Here is an 18,808-nt window from a genome sequence, read left to right on the forward strand (position 1 = left end):
GGTTGTGCTTCTAATTTATTTCTGGGATATTCTCCCGAGGACCTTTCCTGAGGGCAACTGTCACTGATAGCCCCCAGGGTCTTGTGAATTGGAGGTATCAGTAAGCACAGTTCGGGCTTCCTGGTGACTCAGATGGTAAAGAATCTGCCTGCAATGTAGAAGACCCGGGTTCAGTCCCTGGGTCGGGAAGATTCCCTGGAGAAAGGAATGGCAACCCACTCCAGTATTCTTGTCTGGGCAATCCCATGTTCAGAGTAGCCTGGCGGGTAAGCACAGGTGGTCAGGTTGTAGTTACAGAAAATGTCCACACAGTGGCAACAGATTTTCATTCCCAACTCTGGTTCTTGGGACAACTAGAATCTAAGAAAAAGTTGGCTTCCTAGGCTGTGAACTGGAGTGGAATGTGCCTGAGCAAACTCCCAAGGGCTTGTGTCTCACTACTTGTTCCCCCTAAAGCTTTACCTGTTTCCTCCAGACTCATCCCAGCTGGGACATCCCTGCTGAGGTGCTAGGAGGCTGCACTCTCAAGAAGGAGGCTTAAGCTGTGAACCCCAGCACCAGAACTGAAAGCTAGGTGGCATTTCCAAGGTCCTTGAGGCCATATGATTGTCACATCCTTGGGTGCACTAGGGACTATGATCCATGTCAGAGCAAACCAGAATATACACGTTTAAGAGGGGGCTCAGTTAAGGGCACCCTGTCTGGTGGTTTCAGCCCCACCCCAGTGCAGCCTTTGGACCAAAGCCTGCTCAGGCTGCAGCAATGGGATAGCAGCCAGGGTCAGGAAGTCGGCAGGAATAAACTAGACAAGGCTTTTCTTTTTTTATTCTTTTTTTAAATTTCATGCCTGTGGCATGCTGGAGTACAGTCATTGTGTGCAGTGCTGTGCCTGTTGTCAGAATCCAGCCACCTGATTGAGTTATGACATGTACGTAAAGCATATGCATTCTTTTTGGATTCATCTGCTGTAGACGTTATTGCAGAAGGTGGAGCCAAGTTCCCTGTGCTGAATACCATGTCCTTGTGGAGTATCTGTTACATATACAGAGTTCTGTGGATATGGCAGAGATACAGATTTCTGTGGAAGGAAGATACATATTTCTGTGGAAGGGGGTAATCCTTGTGGGTTATCTACTACAGATACACATTTCTGTGTTTATGTTAATCCTGACTTCCTAATTCATCCCTGGCCCTTTGGTTTTATTTATTTACTTATTTATTTATTGGAATTCTTTGTGTTGAATTCTCACAGTCTCTCTTTATGTTGTAATTGAATTCCTTTGTATCTCATTTTGCCTAGAAGGAACATCATAGTCTTCCTTTGTCTGGCTGACTTCACTTAGTGTATGATCCTCCAAGATCTATCCCTGTGGCTACCAGAGACATAATTTCATGATTTCAGCAGTTGTTCTTCATGGCTAAGTTCATTTTCTGAATATACCATATCATTCTTTTTAGGCTTCAATCTAAAAGTGGACATTTTGCTGGGTCTTTGTTCAGGCTGCTTTAACTAGTGCTGAAGTGAACACTGGGGTGCACGTGGCTTCTTGAAAGATGGTTTTCTTGGGATATAGGCCCAGGTGTGGGAATGTCAGATGGTAGGCTTAGCTCACATTTATTTTTTGTAGACTTGTGAGGGTGGCCAATCTGGTGAGATTTGGTTTCTCATTGTCATTTTGGTTGGCATTTTTCCTGTAATAATTAGGGATGCTCAGCATCTTGTCCTGTGGCAGTAAGTTTGTTTATTTTTCTCCTTCATGGTTGTGAGGAAAATTTACCAGTTGTAGTTGACTTTTTTGAAAGTCAGTCGGGTTTGTAATTTTTCTGCAATACTCACTCCAGGACCTTTCCTGAAGGCAGCTGTCATTAACAGCCCCCGAGGTCTGGTGAATCCGAGGTAATGGTAAGCGCAGGTGGTCAAGTTGTAGTTACAAAAAATGTCCACAAGGCGGCAGCACTTTTCCACACCCAAATGATTCCTCAGGCAACCAGAGCCTAAGGAAGTGTCGGCTTCCTAGGCTGTGAATTAGAGTGGAATGTGCCTGAACAAACACCCAAGGGCTTAGTCTCAATACTTGTTCCCTCTAAAGCTTCACCCCTTTCCTGCAGACTAATCCCAACCTGACCACAGCACCCTGATGAGATGCCTAGGAGGCTGCACTCTCAGGAAGAAGACTTGACCAGGGGACCCCAGCACCAGAAGATGTGGAAGCTAGGTGACTTCTCCAAGGTCATTGAGGCCAAAGTGTCAGGACACCATCAATTGTGTGCCCTAGGAACTGTGGTCCCTGCCACATCAAACCAGAAAGTACAGATTTAAGAGGGGCCTTAATGAAGAGCAACCAGCCTGGTCGATTCAACCCCATCACAGTCCAGCCATGAAGACAACCTGCTGAAGCTCCAAAATTGGGATGGAAGCCCAAGTCAGGTGAATATTTCATGTCTGAGGACGAGATTGTTGGATGGCATCTATTATTCATGTACAGAATGAGATGGTTGGATGGCATCGCCGACTTAATGGACATGAGTTTGAGCAAGCTCCAGGAGATGGTGAAGGACAGGGAAACCTAGCGTGCTGCAGTCCATAGGGTCGCAAAGGGTCAGACATGACTAAGTGACTAAACAACAGTATATCCTATATGAACACACAGGTGAAAATTTAATGAATGAAAATTCAATTTTCTATATTTCGTATATGAAAAACGTGCATATTTCATATAAGAAAATAGAATTTTCTGTATTTCTTATACCAAAGTAGGCATGACTTTTCATGTATAAAAAGATGGGTGTGTAATTCATGGGTGAAAATGGAATTTTCAAAATTTTATATATGAAAACATGGGTGTATATTTCATGGATGAAAATGGAATTTTCCATATTTCATATATGGAAACATGGATGCACATTTCACATATGAAAATAGAATTTTCTGTCATGTATAAGTCATCAGTGCATATTTCAAGGATGAAAATAGAACTTTATGTCATGTATGAAAACATGGGTACATATTTCATATATGAAAAAGAATTTTTGATATTTCATATATGAAGCTTTGGGTGCATATTTCATATAAAAATAAGATTTTTATACTTCATATATGACACTATGGGTGCATGTTTCATATATGAACATAGAATTTTCCATATTTCTCATATGAAAATATGGGTGTGTGTCATACATAGAAATAGAATTTTTTGTATTTCATAGATGAAAATATAGATGCATTTTTCATATATGAAAGCATTTTTCACATTTCACACAGCAAAATATATGTGTATATTTAATATATGAATAGAGAATTTTCTATATTTCACAGATATACATATAGGTGCAAATTTCATATATGAATAGAGAATTTCCTATATCATAGGTGAAAATATAGGTGCATATTTCATATGCAAAACAGAATTTTATATATTTCATAAATGAAAAGATAGGTGAAAATTTTATATATGAAAATAGAATTTTCTATATCATAGCTGAAAATAGTTGTATATTTCATATATGAAAGTAGAATTTTCTATATTTCTATAAGCCCAGCTGTGATAATGTCAGATCCTAGGCTTAGTGTCTTGATAGCTTTTATTCAGGCATGCCGACATTGTCCTTTTTTGTGGTTGTTGCCAGTGTACGTTCCCACTGACAGTGTAGGAGTTTTCCCATTACTCCAAACTCACTCCTGCATTTATTGTTTGTACACTTGAGGATGGCCATTCTGACTGGTGGGATTTAATTTCTCTTTGTCAGTTTGATTGGCTTTCCTCCTGTAATGATTAAGGATGCTGAGCATACATCCTGTCCTAAGTGGAGGTATGGGGTTTGTTGGGTTTTTTTACCCTTTAAGGGTGTAGGAAAATAGACCTGTGGCAGCTGGCTTCCTGGAAGTTGTTTTGTGTTTGGGACTTAATCTTGCAGTACCCGCCACAGGACATTTCCTGAGGGCAGCAGTCAAGAGCAGCCGCCCAGCCCTTGTGAATTAGAGGTGCCAGTAAGCTTCGGTGATCAGTTGTAGTTACAGGAAATGTCCACAAGGCGGCAGCACTTTTGATGCCCACCTCTAGTTCTTGGAGCAAGCAGAAGCTTCGGGAAGTCAGCTTCCTGTGCTGTGAAAAAGAGTGGAATGTGCCTGAGCAACCACTGAAGGGCTTGTGTCTCACTGCTTTTTCCTCCTAAAGTATCACACACACACCCCTCTTGATAGCATCACTTTTTCCACCTTAGCCCTCTTGATAGCTTTTTTTGTGAACATTCAGAGACTGTCCATATACTGGTTGTAGTCAGTGTATATTTCCACCTACAGCTTAGGGGATTCTTTTCCTTCCATGCTGTCTCCCGTATTTATAGTTTGTCAAATTTTGACAATGGCCATTGTGATTGGTGGGATCTGATTTACATTGTGGTTTTGATTGGCATTCCTGCAGCCATTAGGGATGCTGAGCATCTTGTCTTGCAGTGGAGGTTTGATTTTGTGTTTTTGTTTGTTTGTTTGTTTTGTTTTTTCTTTAAAGGGTGTGAGGACAATTTACCTTTGGCATTTGGCTTTCTGACAGTTGGCTGTTTTGGGAATATATTTCTCCAATACCTGCCCCAAGGCATTTCCTGAGGGCAGCTATCATGAACAGAACCTCAACCCTTGTGAACTGAGGTGCCTGTGTGTGCCCATCATCAAGTTGTAATTACAGAAAATGTCCACAAGAAAGCAGCACTTTTGCCTGCCCAGCATTGGTACCTGGGGCAACCAGATCCTTAGGGCCCATTGGCTTCCTGGGCTGTGAAATAGAGTGGAATGTGACTGAGCAAGCAGGAAAGGGCTTGAGACTCACTACTTCGTCCCCTGAAAGCCTCATACACGCATCCCGTCCAGATTAATGCCTTCCAGGTCCAGAGCATACTGCTGAGGGTGCTTAGGTGCCTAGGAAGCTGCCCTCTCAGGAAGGAGGCTTGAGCTGGGAACCCCAGTGTCAGGAAAGGTCGAGGTTAGCTGAATCTTGCCTTCAAATTCCTGGAGGCCTTCATACCATGTGGGACTCTGGTCCTAGCCAGAATGTAGCAGACAGTGGGCCTTTAAAAATGGTTCAACAAAGGGCACTGTGCCAGGCTGTGTCAACCCCACCCCAGTCTGGGAATGGGACCCCAGCCTGCTCAGCCTCCAGGGATGGGATTGCATCCCAAGTCAGGGAGGTAGATAAGAGAGCAGGCACTCCGTTTCTTTCCTGTGCTTTAACCTTTTGCCAATGCTACTTTGCAGAATAGTTGATGTGCAGTTTGTGACTATTGTCAGTGTACAGCTGCCTGACTCAGTATTATGTATCTGTGAGGTATCTTTTTTTTTTTTTTAACCTTTGCCATAGAAGTTCAAGCAAAGTGCTGAGCATCAGGTCCTTGTGGAATATCTATCTCAGATACACTTCTGTGATACAAAGAAGGAAGGTAGTAGATCATTTTTGTGAATTCTCTCAGAGATAACAATTTCTTTGTATAGGTTAGAGATACGGATCTGTGTATATGTGGAAGGAAGGAAAATAGGAAGAAAGAGGGTAATCCTTGTGGATTATCTATTACAGATACAGATTTCTTATCTGTGTAGGTACTTACCTCCTAATTCATTCCAGACCCTTCAATTTTTTTGTTTCTGGAACCCTTTGTTTGACTTTGAATTCTCAGAGTCCCTCTTTAGGTTGTAAATTTGTTGCCTTCTATGTCTATTTTTATTTTTCCTGGAAGATATCTCATATACCATCATCTTCCTTTGCCTGACTGACTTCCCTTGGTGCATGATCCTTCAAGGTCCATCCCTGTGGCTACCAGTGTCATAATTCCCTAATTTCAGTGGCTGTGTTTTAGGAGTGAGAAATAGTCTACCATATATATGTATGACATCTTGCTTAAGCTTTAATCTCAGTGGAGATTTTGCTGGTTGTATGGCTTGGCTATTGGAAGTAGTCCTGCAGTGTTCGATGGGGTTCATGTACCTTTTGACTGATGGTTTGCTCAGCATATAGGCCCAAGTGTGAGAACATGAGATCCTAGGTTTAGCCTAGGTGATTACAGTGTTCAGTAAACTTCCATCTGCTATTCAGTAGGTAGTTTCCCTATCATCTATTTGATACATATAAGTGTGTCTATGTTAATTCAAATCTCTTAATTTACTTCACCTGTATCTAGAGACTGAGAACTCCTGCAGATGGCAAGAGGCACTCCAGGAACATCGTGGGGTCACCGGGCTGCCACATCCTCCCAGGACCCTGAGCCCACAGCAATCCAGCTGTGAGCCCCCAAGCCTGCCCAGTCTCCAGAGATGTGATACCAGCCAAGGTAACCATGGGATGAGGGGAACAGCGTGTGTTTCTATATTTATTCTGTTTATCCAGTTATTTGAACTTGAGCATATGGGTGAATTACAATTCAGTGGGTGTTTTTTTTTTAATTCATAGCAACTTGATTCATTCATACATAGATGTGTACATGTTGCATTTTGGATTCTATTCCTGTATATGTTACTACAGAGAGTGGAGTATCATTCCTTTTGTTACCCAGTGGGTCCTTGTGATTTATTTTCTAAATGGTAGTGTGCATATGTTAGTTCAAGTAGCTCTTTTCTATGGGCCCAATACATTTCTTCTCTGCTAACAGTAAGTTTTTTTTTCTAAGTCTGTGAACTGTGTATCTTTGCTCAAGGAGCTCATACGTATCCATTGTTAGATTCCACTTAGAAGTGATATCATATTACATTTGTTGCTCACTGTCTGTCTTCAGCTGCTATGATCATCTCTACCTTCTTCCCTGTGCCTGAAGATCCCATTGTTTCATTGCGTTTTATGGCTGAGTCATATAGCATTGTGTGTGTATCCCATTTTCTTTGTTCATTTCTGTGTCCTCCACACTTAGGTTGCAGCAGTGTCTTTGCTATGGAGGCCAGTCAGCCCGGGATGGCATGGGTACCCTTGTCTCTGAAAATGTCACTTCTCCCTGACTGTATGCCCAGGCATGTGACTGCTGTTTCTGAATGCACTTCTATTTTTAGTTTTAAGGAACCTCCATGTTGTTTTTTTCTAGTGGATGAACCATGGACATTTTTAATAATCTCCAGATTAATTTCTAGGTGGGATCTTTATTTTTAAAACTTTCCCATTTGAATTTTGCTAATGTTTCTTCTTGAATATGTTTTGTGTTTGAAGCTATCCATCCATTATTTCTTTTCCAATTGAACTACAGTTGATTGATACTACTATATTTGCTTTGGGTTACAACATAGTGATTCAGTATTTTAATGGAATATACTTCATTTAAATATATTGCAAAGTCATGGCTATATTTTCCTCTGCTGCATACTATTATATGCTATTAGTTTACTTACATTATTTATAGTGTTTTTATCTCTTAACCTGTATCCCAGTCTGGCAACTCACATAGACAAATCCCCACAGGCATCAATCAATTTCTATAATTGTGGGTCTCTTTCTGTTTCATAGATAAGTTCATCTGTGTAATAATTTAGATTCAACATAAATATTATTTCATATAGTAGTTGCCTGTGTCTTTCTGAGAAATTTGGCTTAGTATGAGAATACGTAGTTTCATTTTCCTCAAAATAGCATTATTTCAATTAGAATTTTCCATATTCATACAGGAAATATGGTCGCAGATTTTCCTACAAGAAATATTAAAGTTGCCATGTTTCATACAGGAAAACATGAATGGAGATATTCCTGCATGGAACTTGGAGTTTTCCATCTGGGCACACATTTTCCTGCATGGAATTTGGAGTTTTCCATATTTCATACAGGAAAATCTGGGCACATATAAAAATATGGGAAATACATTTTTAGAATGAACTCCTTTTGAATCATTCTCTAAAGAAAATAGTCAAAAAATTCATATTTTATAATGGTACTAATTATCACAATGTGGGCTTGGTAAAATGTGGGTTTATCCTGGCCTTTTGGCATATTTGTTTCGTTGATAAATTAATTGGATTGCTTCGAATAATTAGTTCTTCCTGAAGCAATGATTAAAAGGGTCAATCTAGCTTCTGTCAGTTTTAGTAATCTCATTCAAATTAATTTCTTGATTGGATCTTCTATTGTTAAGAATTTTCCACTTTCATTTTGCTACTTTTTTCTTCTTTATTTTCTTTTGTGTTTGTAGCTATCCATCAAGTATTTTTTTTTTATTTAAATCAGTTGATTAACATAACTCTATCTGTTTGCAGTTACAACATAATGATTCAGTATTTTTACCAAATAACTCCATTTATGCACGCGTGTGTGCCTAGAAACATGTATATACACATGCTATTGTTTAGTCGTTCAGTCGTGTCTGACTCTGTGACGCTGTGGTCTGTAGCCCGCCAGGCTCCTCTGTCCATGGGATTCTGCAGGCAAGAATACTGGAGTGGATTGCAATGCCCTCCTCCATGGGATTGTCCTGACCCAGGGATCGAACCCACATCTCTTATGTCTCCTGCACTGGCAGGTGGGTTCTTTACCACTAACACTACCTGGGAAGCCCTAAATTCTATTTAAATATTACAAAATTATGAGCTGTTTATTGGTTTTGGAGATGAATTCCTTGTGGGTATCTTGGTTTGCACATATTTCTTTCCATTCTGGATTGCTTTTGCTGGGCACCTGCTTTTAAATTGAAGTAGGTCACGTTTTCCTATTTTTGGTTTCTTTTTCATTGCTCTGTGAGATAGATTAAAAAAGACGTTGCAGTTTTTATCATCACGTGTCCTGCCTATGTTTTCCTTAAGACTCTCATAGAATCTCTCCTGAACTTTAGATCTCTCTTATTTGAAGTTAATTTCATGTGTTGTGTTAGAGAAGTATTCTAACTTCATTCTCATTTTCTTTATTTTAATAACCCTTGCTCAACCCTTCACAGTGTCTGTTACCAGTTTATATTTCTGGCATCAGGGGAGGAACATTCTCTTTTCTCCACATCTTCATCAGCATTTATTGTTTGTTGAGTTTCTGACAATGGCCATTCTGCCTTCTGTGAGGTGATACCTTCCTGGGGTTTCAATTTGCATTTCTAATATTTAGTGATATTGACCTGTTTTCAGGTGATTTGTTTTCAAGGGTGAATTCAACTTACCTCTCAAGACTGGCTTCTTGTAACTCGGCCCTGTTTTGAATCCTTTTCCGATGACCACCACTAGGGTGTTCGTTGAGATCATCTGTTTTGTATTTGTCACTCCCTGTCTCTCTTATTTCACTTACTATGATCATCTCTACCTTCTTCCCTGTGCCTGAACATGGCATTGTTTCATTCTTCCTTCTGGCTGATTAATAAACCATTGTGTGTATATATATCCCATTTTCTTTATTCATTTCTGTGTCCTTGAACACTTAGGTTGCAGCAGTGTCCTTGCTATGAAAACCAGTCTGGCAGGGATGGCATGGGTACCCCTGTCTTTGAAAATGTTGCTTCTCCCTGACTCTATGCCCAGGCACATGACTGCTGTTTCCTAAGGCACTTCTGTGTTTTATTTTTTCAAGATCCTCCATGTTGTTCATTCTCGTGGATGAATCAATGGACATTTTTAGTAATCTCATCCAAATTAATTTCCTGATGGGAATTTCTATTCCTAAAATTTTCCCATTATTTTGCTAACCTTCATTCTTGATTATTTTTTGTGTTTGTAGTTATCAGTCCACTATTTCTTTTTCCACTGAAGTATGGGATACAACATAGTGATTCAGTATTTTAATGGAATATTATCCATTTAAAGATATTACAAAATTATGGCTATATTTCTCTCCACTGCATACTATATCCTATTATTTTCTTACATTTCAGATAGTGATTTTATCTCTTAACCTCTACCCCAGTCTGGCAACGCCTACAACCAAATCCCCACTGGCAACCACTAGCTCCTAAATTTGTGAGTCTCTCTCTGTTTCATGTGTGTGTGTGTGTGTTAGTTGCTTAGTTGTGGCTGATTCTTTGCGACCCCATGGACTGTAGCCTACCAGGCTCCTCCATCCATGGAATTTTCTAGACGAGAGTACTGGAGTGGGTTGCCATTTCCTTCTCCATCTCTGTTTCATAGGTAGGTTCATTTGTCTCATATTTTAGATTCTACACAAATGTGATTTCTTATGGCCATTTTCTGTGTGTTTCTGGCAACCTTGCCTTAGTATGAGAATATGTAGATTCATTTTCCTGAAAATAGTATAATTTCAATCAGAATTTTCCATATTTCATACAGGAAATAATGAGCAGAGATTTTCCTGCATGGAATATGAAATTTGCCATATTTCACAAAGGAAATTATGGGCACAGATTTTCCTGCATGAAGTATGAAATTTTCCTGCATGAAATATGAAATTTTCCATATTTCATGCAGGAAAATATTGGCACATATAAAATATGGAAATTACTCTTCAGAGTAAACTCCTTTTGATTCATTCTTTAAAGAAAATCATCAAAAATTGTCGATATTTTTTAATGGTATTAATTATCACAATGTCATAAAATGTGTCTGGTAAAATGTCTTCACCTGCTTTCTTATCCATATTTATCTTGTTGTTATCCTGCTGGTAGATTAATTGGCCTCATTTGACTAGTTCTTTTTGAAATATAGATTAAAGCAGTAAATCTAGTTTGTTTTTTTTTAAATAATCTCATGCAAGGAAACTTCTCAGATCTTCTGTTGTAAGAAATATCCTATTTTCATTTTGCTAGGCTTTTCTTCTTGATTTTCTACTGTGTTTGTAGCTATATATCAAGTATATGTTTTCAAATCACAGTGCAGTGTTTAACACAACCACGTGGTTTTCTCAGGATATAGGCTTTTCCCAAATCCTAGGTTTAGTCCCCCTTGATAGTTTTTTTCCAGTCATTCAAAGACTGTGCATTATACTGGCTGATGCCATTGCATCTTCCCACCAACAGCTTAGGATGATTCTTTTTCCTCCAGGCTCTCTCCCAAATTTATTTTTTGTAGACTTGTGATGATGGCCATTGTGAGTGGTGAAATTTGATTTTCCATTGTCATTTTGATTGACATTCCTCCAGCATTTAGGGAATATTAGCATCATGTCCTGTGGTGGAGATTTGCTTTTGTTTTTGTTTTTTGGTTTTTTTTGCCTTAAAGGGTATGAACACAATTTACCTTTGGCAGTTGGTTTCCTGAAAGTCAGCTGTGTTTCGAATTTTTCTCCAGTAATCTGTCCTGGACATTTCCTCAGGGCAGTTGTCATTCCACATTCCAGGCTCTGCCACACATTCCAGGAGTCGGACAGAAGCCTGCTCAGCCTCCAAGGATGGGATAGCATCCCAAGTCAGGGAGGTTGGGGATCATAGAGTAGGAACTGATACTCTTTCCTTTAACATTTTCCAGACACTACCTTGCAGTATAGTCAATTTGAAGTGTTGTGACTTTTGTCAGTATACAGCTCACTGATCAGGTATTTAATCATCATGTGGTATCTCTATTCTTTTTTTATTTTGGCCACAGAATGTCAAGCAGAATGCTGAGCATCAGGTCCTTGTAGATTATGTATCCCAGATACACTTTTTTGTGCATACAAAGAAAGAAAACACTTAATTTTTGAGGTATGTCTCTTAGAGATTTCTGTGTATAGGTTGGAGATACAGATTCCTGTGTACATGTAGAATGAAGGAAGGACAAGGATAATCCTCATGGATTATCTATTACAACATTTCTTGTCTATGTAGGTGCAGTTCAGTTCAGTTCAGTCGCTCAGTCGTGTCTGACTCTTTGCGACCCCATGAATCGCAGCACGCCAGGCCTCCCTGTCCATCACCAACTCACGGAGTTCACTCAGACTCACGTCCATCGAGTCAGTGATGCCATCCAGCCATCTCATCCTCTGTCGTCCCCTTCTCCTCCTGCCCCCAATCCCTCCCAGCATCAGAGTCTTTTCCAATGAGTCAGCTCTTAGTATGAGGCGGCCAAAGTACTGGAGTTTCAGCTTCAGCATCATTCCTTCCAAAGAAATCCCAGGGCTGATCTCCTTCAGAATGGACTGGTTGGATCTCCTTGCAGTCCAAGGGACTCTCAAGAGTCTTCTCCAACACCACAGTTCAAAAGCATCAGTTCTTCAGCGCCCAGCCTTCTTCACTGTCCAACTCTCACATCCATACATGACCACAGGAAAAACCATAGCCTTGACTAGCCGGACCTTTGTTGGCAAAGTAATGTCTCTGCTTTTGAATATGCTATCTAGGTTGGTCATAACTTTCCTTCCAAGGAGTAAGCGTCTTTTAATTTCATGGCTGCAGTCACCATCTGCAGTGATTTTGGAGCCCAGAAAAATAAAGTGTGACACTGTTTCCACTGTTTCCCCATCTATTTCCCATGAAATGATGGGACCGGATGCCATGATCTTCGTTTTCTGAATGTTGAGCTTTAAGCCAACTTTTTCACTCTCCTCTTTCACTTTCATCAAGAGGCTTTTCAGTTCCTCTTCACTTTCTGCCATAAGGGTGGTGTCTTCTGCATATCTGAGGTTATTGATATTTCTCCCGGCAATCTTGATTCCAGCTTGTGTTTCTTCCAGTCCAGCATTTCTCATGATGTACTCTGCATATAAGTTAAATAAGCAGGGTGACAATATACAGCCTTGACGTACTCCTTTTCCTATTTGGAACCAGTCTGTTGTTCCATGTCCAGTTCTAACTGTTGCTTCCTGACCTGCATACAGATTTCTCAAGAGGCAGGTCAGGTGGTCTGGTATTCCCATCTCTTTCAGAATTTTCCACAGTTTATTGTGATCCACACAGTCAAAGGCTTTGGCATAGTCAATAAAGCAGAAATAGATGTTTTTCTGGAACTCTCTTGCTTTTTTGATGATCCAGCAAATGTTGGCAATTTGATCTCTGGTTCCTCTGCCTTTTCTAAAACCAGCTTGAACATCAGGAAGTTCATGGTTCACATATTGCTGAAGCCTGGCTTGGAGAATTTTGAGCATTACTTTACTAGCGTGTGAGATAAGTGCAATCGTGCGGTAGTTTGAGCATTCTTTGGCATTGCCTTTCTTTGGGATTGGACAGGACTCCTAATTCATTCAAGGCCCTTTACTTACTGTTTTTTTCTTGAAGACTGTTTGACTTTGGATTCTCAGAGTCTCTTTTTGGACTGTAAATATGTTGCCTTGTATGTTTGTATTTGTTTTGCTGGGAGTGTACCTCATATACCATAGTCTTCCTCTGCCTGACTGACTCACCTTAGTGTATGATCCTTCAAGGTCCATCCATGTAGCTCCCAGTGTCCTAATTCCCTAATTTCAGTGGTGATTTTTAATGAGTGAGAAATAGTCTGCTGTATATATGTACACTTCTTGTTTAAGCTTTAACTTCTTGTTGGAGATTTTGTGGTTGTGTATCTCAACTACTGGAAGTCGTGCTGGAGGTTTGTTGGGGTGCTTGTGCCTTTGGATGGATGGTTTTCTCAGGATACAGGCCAAAGTGGGGGAATGTCGGATCCTCAGTTTAGTAGGACTTGATTGTTTTTTTTTTTTTTTCCAGGCATTTGGAGACTGGCCATGATACTGGCTGCTGCTGATGTATATTCCCACTGAGAGCTTAGGGCAATTCTTTGTCCCCCAGACTCCATCCCATATTAATTGTTGGCCATTGGGAGTGGTAGGATTTAATTTCCCATCGTCTTTTTGATTGGCATTTCTGCAGCAATTAGGAATGTTGAGCATCTTGTATGGTGGGGGAAGTTTGGGTTTGTATTGTCCCTTTTTTTTTTTCCTTAAAGGGTGTGAGGACAATTTAGCTTTGGTTCAGCTTCCTGAAAGTCGGCTGTGTTTGGAATTTATTTCTCTGGTGCCGGCCACAGGACATTTCCTGAGGGTGGCTATCATTCACAGAACCCCAGGCCTTGGGAACTGAGAAGCCTGTGAGCAAGAGTGATCAAGTTGTAGTTCCAGGAAATGTTCACAAAATGGCAGCACTTATTCAGACCCACCTTGGTTCCTGGGGGCAACCAGAGCCTTAGGGCAAGTTGGCTTCCGGGGCTGTGAGAAGGAGTGGAATGTGCCTGAGCAAATAGGAAAGTGCTTGAGTCTCACTACTTTTTCCCCCTAAAGCCTCACACAAACACTGTGTCCAGACTAATCCCTTCAGGGTCCACAGTACACTGCTGAGGGTGCTTAGGTACTAGGAGGCTGCACTCAGGAAGGAGGCTTGGACGGGGTTCCCCAGCACCAGGGGAGGTTGAGGCTAGCTGAATTTTGCCTTGAAATTCCTCGGGGCTTAAATGCCACGTGGACTCTTGTCCTAGCCAAATAGAGCACCCTGTAGCCCTTTCAAAAGGGTTCAGTGAAGGGTTCCCTGCCAGGCTGTATCGACCCCACCCTGATTCAGCAGTGGGACCCAAGCCTGCTCAGCATCCCATGTCAGGGAGGTTGGGTGGGGGGGTGGTCATACAGTAGGAACTGCTATTCTTTCTTTTTCTTTAACATTTTCCAGATGCTACCTTGCAGTATAGTCAATTTAAAGTGTTGTGATTTTTGTCAGTATACAGCTCCCGATTAGGTATTTAATCATCATGCGGTATCCCTATTCTTTTTTGATTTTTGCCATGGAATGTCAAGCAGAGTGCTGAGCATCAGGTCCTTGCGGATTATGTATCCCAGATACACCTTTTTGTGTATACAAAGAAGGAAGACACTTAATTTTTGAGGTGTGTCTCTTAGAGATTTCTGTGTATAGGTTGGAAATACAGATTCCTGTGAACATGTAGAATAAAGGAAGGACGAGGATAATCCTCATGGATTATCTGTTACAGACACGCATTTCTTGTCTGTGTAGGTACGGAACTTCTAATTCATTCAAGGCCCTTCATTGATTGTCTTTTTTTTTCTTGAACACTGTGTTTGACTTTGGATTCTGAGTCTCTTTTTGAATTGTAAATATGTTGCCTCGTATGTTTATATTTGTTTTTCCTGGAACATACCTCATATACCATAGTTTTCCTCTGCCTGACTGATTTCCTTTGTGTAGAATCCTTCAAGGTCCATCCCTGTGGCTCCCAATGTCCTAATTCCCTAATTTCAATGAGAAATAGTCTACCAGATATACGTACCACATCATGTTTAAGTTTTAACCTCTCACTGGAGAGTTTGATGGTTGTGTGTCTTGGTTACCGGAAGTAGCGCTGCAGTGTTCCTTGGGGTGCCTTTTGACCAGTGGTTCTCTCAGGATCTAGGCCCAGGTGTGGGAATGTCAGATCCTATACTTAACCTCTTTGGAGAGTCCATTTTCCAGGCTGTTGCCATCGTATTTATCCACAGAGACCTTAGCGGCATTCCTTTTCCTCCAGGCTCTCTCCCGAATCTATTGCTTGTAGATTTGTGGTGATCGTGATTGTGACATTTGATTTACCATTGTGTTTTGACTGACATTCCTTCAGCAATTAGGGATCCTTAGCACCTTGTCCCGCTGTGGAGGTTTGATTTTTTTTTTTCCTTAATGGGTGTCAGGACAACTTGCCTCTGACAATTGGGTTCCTGAAAGTTGGGTGTGTTTGGAAATTATGTTTCCAGTACTGCCCCAGGACATTTTCTCAGGGCATCTGTCATTAACATAACCCTAGTCCTTGTGATGGAGAAGGCAATGGCACCCCACTCCAGTACTCTTGCCTGGAAAATCCCATGGATGGAGGAGCCTGGTAGGCTGCAGTCCACGGGGTTGCAAAGAGTCGGACACGACTGAGCGACTTCACTTTCACTTTTCACTTTCATGCACTGGAGAAGGAAATGGCAACCCACTCCAGTGTTCTTGCCTGGAGAATCCCAGGGACGGCAGAGCCTGGTGGGCTGCTGTCTAGGGGTCACACAGAGTCAGACACGACTGAAGTGACTTAGCAGCAGGAGTCCTTGTGAACTGAGGTGCCAGTGAACTCCGGAGATAAAATAGTAGTTACTGAAATTGCCCACAAGACGACAGCACTATTCAGGCCTCCCTTTGGTTCCTGGAGTAACCAAAGCCTTAGAGAAAGTTGGTTTCCTGGGAAGAGAAATAGAGTGGAATGTGCCTGAGCAAACACGAAAGACCTTGAGTGTCAGGACTTTTTCCCTCTAAAGCATCACACAAACACCCGGTCCAGGCTCATCCCTTCCGGGTCCACAGCACACTACTGAGGGTGCTTGGGTGCTAGGAGGCTGCACTGTCAGGAACGAGCCTTGAGCTAGGAATCCCAGCATCATGAGAAGACTAGGTTTGCTGAGCCTTGCCTGCAAATTCCTTGAGGCCTTGATGCCATGCACAACCCTGACCCCAACCAGAATGTATGAAACAGTAGACATTTCAATAGGGTTCAACACAGGGCACCGTGCCAGGCTGTGTCAACCACCCCCAGAGCCAAAGTGGGACCCAAGCCACCTCAGCCTCCAGAGATGGGACAGCATCCCATGCCAGGGAGGTTGGAGATGATGGAAAAGGCACTGGTTTACTTACCTTTCTTTAACATCTCGTTGATGCTACAGCACAGCATTGTCAATTTGCCATGCTGCGACCGTTGTCAGTGGACATCACGGGATCCAGGTATCACATGTCTATGAGGTGTGTCTATGGTTGTTTGGATTTTTGCCATAGAATAATGAGCAGAGTGCTGAGCATAGGGGCCTTTGAAATTATCCATCTCAGATACACTTTTCTGTGGATACAAAGAAGGAAGATAGTTAATTTTTGTGTTATCTCTCTTCGAGAAAGAGATTTCTGTATATAGGTTCGAGATACATATTTCTGTGTATATGTGGAAGGAAGAAGGAAGGAAGTGGATCATCCTTGTGGATTATCTTCTGCAGATATACCTTTCCTGTCTGTGTAGGTACAGACCTCCTATTTCATTCACAACCCTTCAGTTGGGCTCGATAAAGGACAGAAATAGTATGGACCTAACAGAAGCAGAAGATATTAAGAAGAGGTGGCAAGAATAGATAGAAGAACTGTACAAAAAAGATCTTCACGACCCAGATAATCACCATGGTGTGATCACTCACCTAGAGCCAGACATCCTGGAGTGTGAAGTCAAGTGGGCCTTAGAAAGCATCACTACAAACAAAGCTAGTGGAGGCGATGAAATTCCAGTTGAGCTATTTCAAATCTGAAAGATGATGCTGGGAAAGTGCTGCACTCAATATGCCAGCAAATTTGGAAAACTTAGCAGTGGCCACAGGACTAGAAAAGGTCAGTTTCCATTCCAATCCCAAAGAAAGGCAATGCCAAACAATGCTCAGACTACCACACAATTGCACTCATCTCACAAGCTAGTAAAGTAATGCTCAAAATTCTCCAAGCCAGGCTTCAGAAATATGTGAACCGTGAACTTCCAGATGTTCAAGCTGGTTTTAGAAAAGGCAGAGGAACCAGAGACCAAATTGCCAACATCCGCTGGATCATCGAAAAAGCAAGAGAGTTCCAGAAAAACATCTATTTCTGCTTTACTGACTATGCCAAAGCCTTTGACTGTGTGGATCACAATAAACTGTGGAAAATTCTGAAAGAGATGGGAATACCAGACCACCTGACCTGCCTCTTGAGAAATCTGTATGCAGGTCAGGAAGCAACAGAACTGGACATGGAACAACAGACTGGTTCCAAATAGGAAAAGGAGTATGTCAAAGCTGTATATTGTCACCCTGCCTATTTAACTTATATGCAGAGTACATCATGAGAAACGCTGGGCTGGAAGAAACCACAAGCGGGAATCAAGATTGCTGGGAGAAATATCAATAACCTCAGATATGCAGAAGACACCACCCTTATGGCAGAAAGTGAAGAGGAATTAAAAAGCCTCTTGATGAAAGTGAAAGAGGAGAGTGAAAAAGTTGGCTTAAAGCTCAACATTCAGAAAACTAAGATCATGGCATCTGGTCCCATCACTTCATGGGAAATATGGGGAAACAATGGAAACAGTGTCAGACTTTATTTTTTTGGGCTCCAAAATCACTGAAGATGGTGACTGCAGCCAAGAAATTAAAAGACGCTTACTCCTTGGAAGGAAAGTTATGACCAACCTAGACAGCATATTAAAAAGCAGAAACATTACTTTGCCAACAAAGGTCCATCTAGTCAAGGCTGTGGTTTTTCCAGTGGTCATGCATGGATGTGAGAGTTGGACTGTGAAGAAAGCTGAGCACTGAAGAATTGATGCTTTTGAACTGTGGTGTTGGAAAAGACTCTTGAGAGTCCCTTGGACTGCAAGGAGATCCAACCAGTCCATCCTAAGGAGATCAGTCCTGGGTGTTCATGTTGAAGCTGAAACTCCAATACTTTGGCCACTTCATGCGAAGAGTTGATTCATTGGAAAAGACCCTAATGCTGGGAGGGATTGGAGGCAGGAGGAGAAGGGGATGACAGAGGATGAGATGGCTGGATGGTATCACTGACTCAATGGACATGAGTTTGGGTAAACTCCGGGAGTTGGTGATGGACAGGGAGGCCTGGCGTGCTGCGATTCATGGGGTCGCAAAGAGTCGGACACGACTGAGCGACTTGACTGATGTTTGACTTTGAATCTTCAGAGTCTCTTTTTGGGTTGTAAATTTCTTGACTTGCATGTCTTTTCATTTTGCCTGGAATGTATCTCATATACCATTGTCTTCCTCTGCCTGATTCCCCTTAGTATATGGTCTTTCAAGGTCTATCCCTGTGGCTCCCAGTGTCCTAATTCCCTAATTTCAGTGGTGATTTTTAATGAATGAGAAATAGTCTGTTGTATATATGTACACTTCTTGTTTAAGCTTTAACTTCTTGTTGGAGATTTTGTGGTTGTGCGTCTCGGCTATTGGAAGTCACACTGGAGGTTTGTTGGGGTGCTTGT

General features: G+C 41.5%; 2 long non-coding RNA genes across 4 annotated transcripts in view; one reads left to right on the forward strand and one right to left on the reverse strand.

The window, feature by feature from the left end:
- LOC147349507 (uncharacterized) overlaps positions 1-18,808 on the forward strand; it is a 69,207-nt gene that overhangs the window by 35,393 nt on the left and 15,006 nt on the right. The window contains exons 4-6 of one of the 3 annotated variants that reach the window (XR_015149892.1): positions 2,110-2,428; positions 6,166-6,315; positions 6,889-7,626. This is a non-coding gene — a long non-coding RNA (uncharacterized LOC147349507). Of the gene's footprint in view, positions 1-2,109; positions 2,429-6,165; positions 6,316-6,888; positions 7,627-18,808 lie in introns of those variants that run through there. The other 2 variants (XR_015149893.1, XR_015149895.1) reach the window with 2 other exon arrangements.
- LOC147349508 (uncharacterized) lies at positions 799-17,187 on the reverse strand. Its single transcript, XR_015149899.1, has 2 exons — positions 16,441-17,187; positions 799-15,990 (listed from the first exon to the last, which is right to left on the reverse strand). It is a non-coding gene; the product is annotated as an uncharacterized LOC147349508 (long non-coding RNA).

Source organism: Bos grunniens, chromosome 21 (assembly GCF_055505025.1).
Source record: "Bos grunniens cultivar Pamir isolate PY7600 chromosome 21, Bosgru_T2T1.0, whole genome shotgun sequence".
Taxonomy (NCBI): Eukaryota; Metazoa; Chordata; class Mammalia; order Artiodactyla; family Bovidae; genus Bos; species Bos grunniens.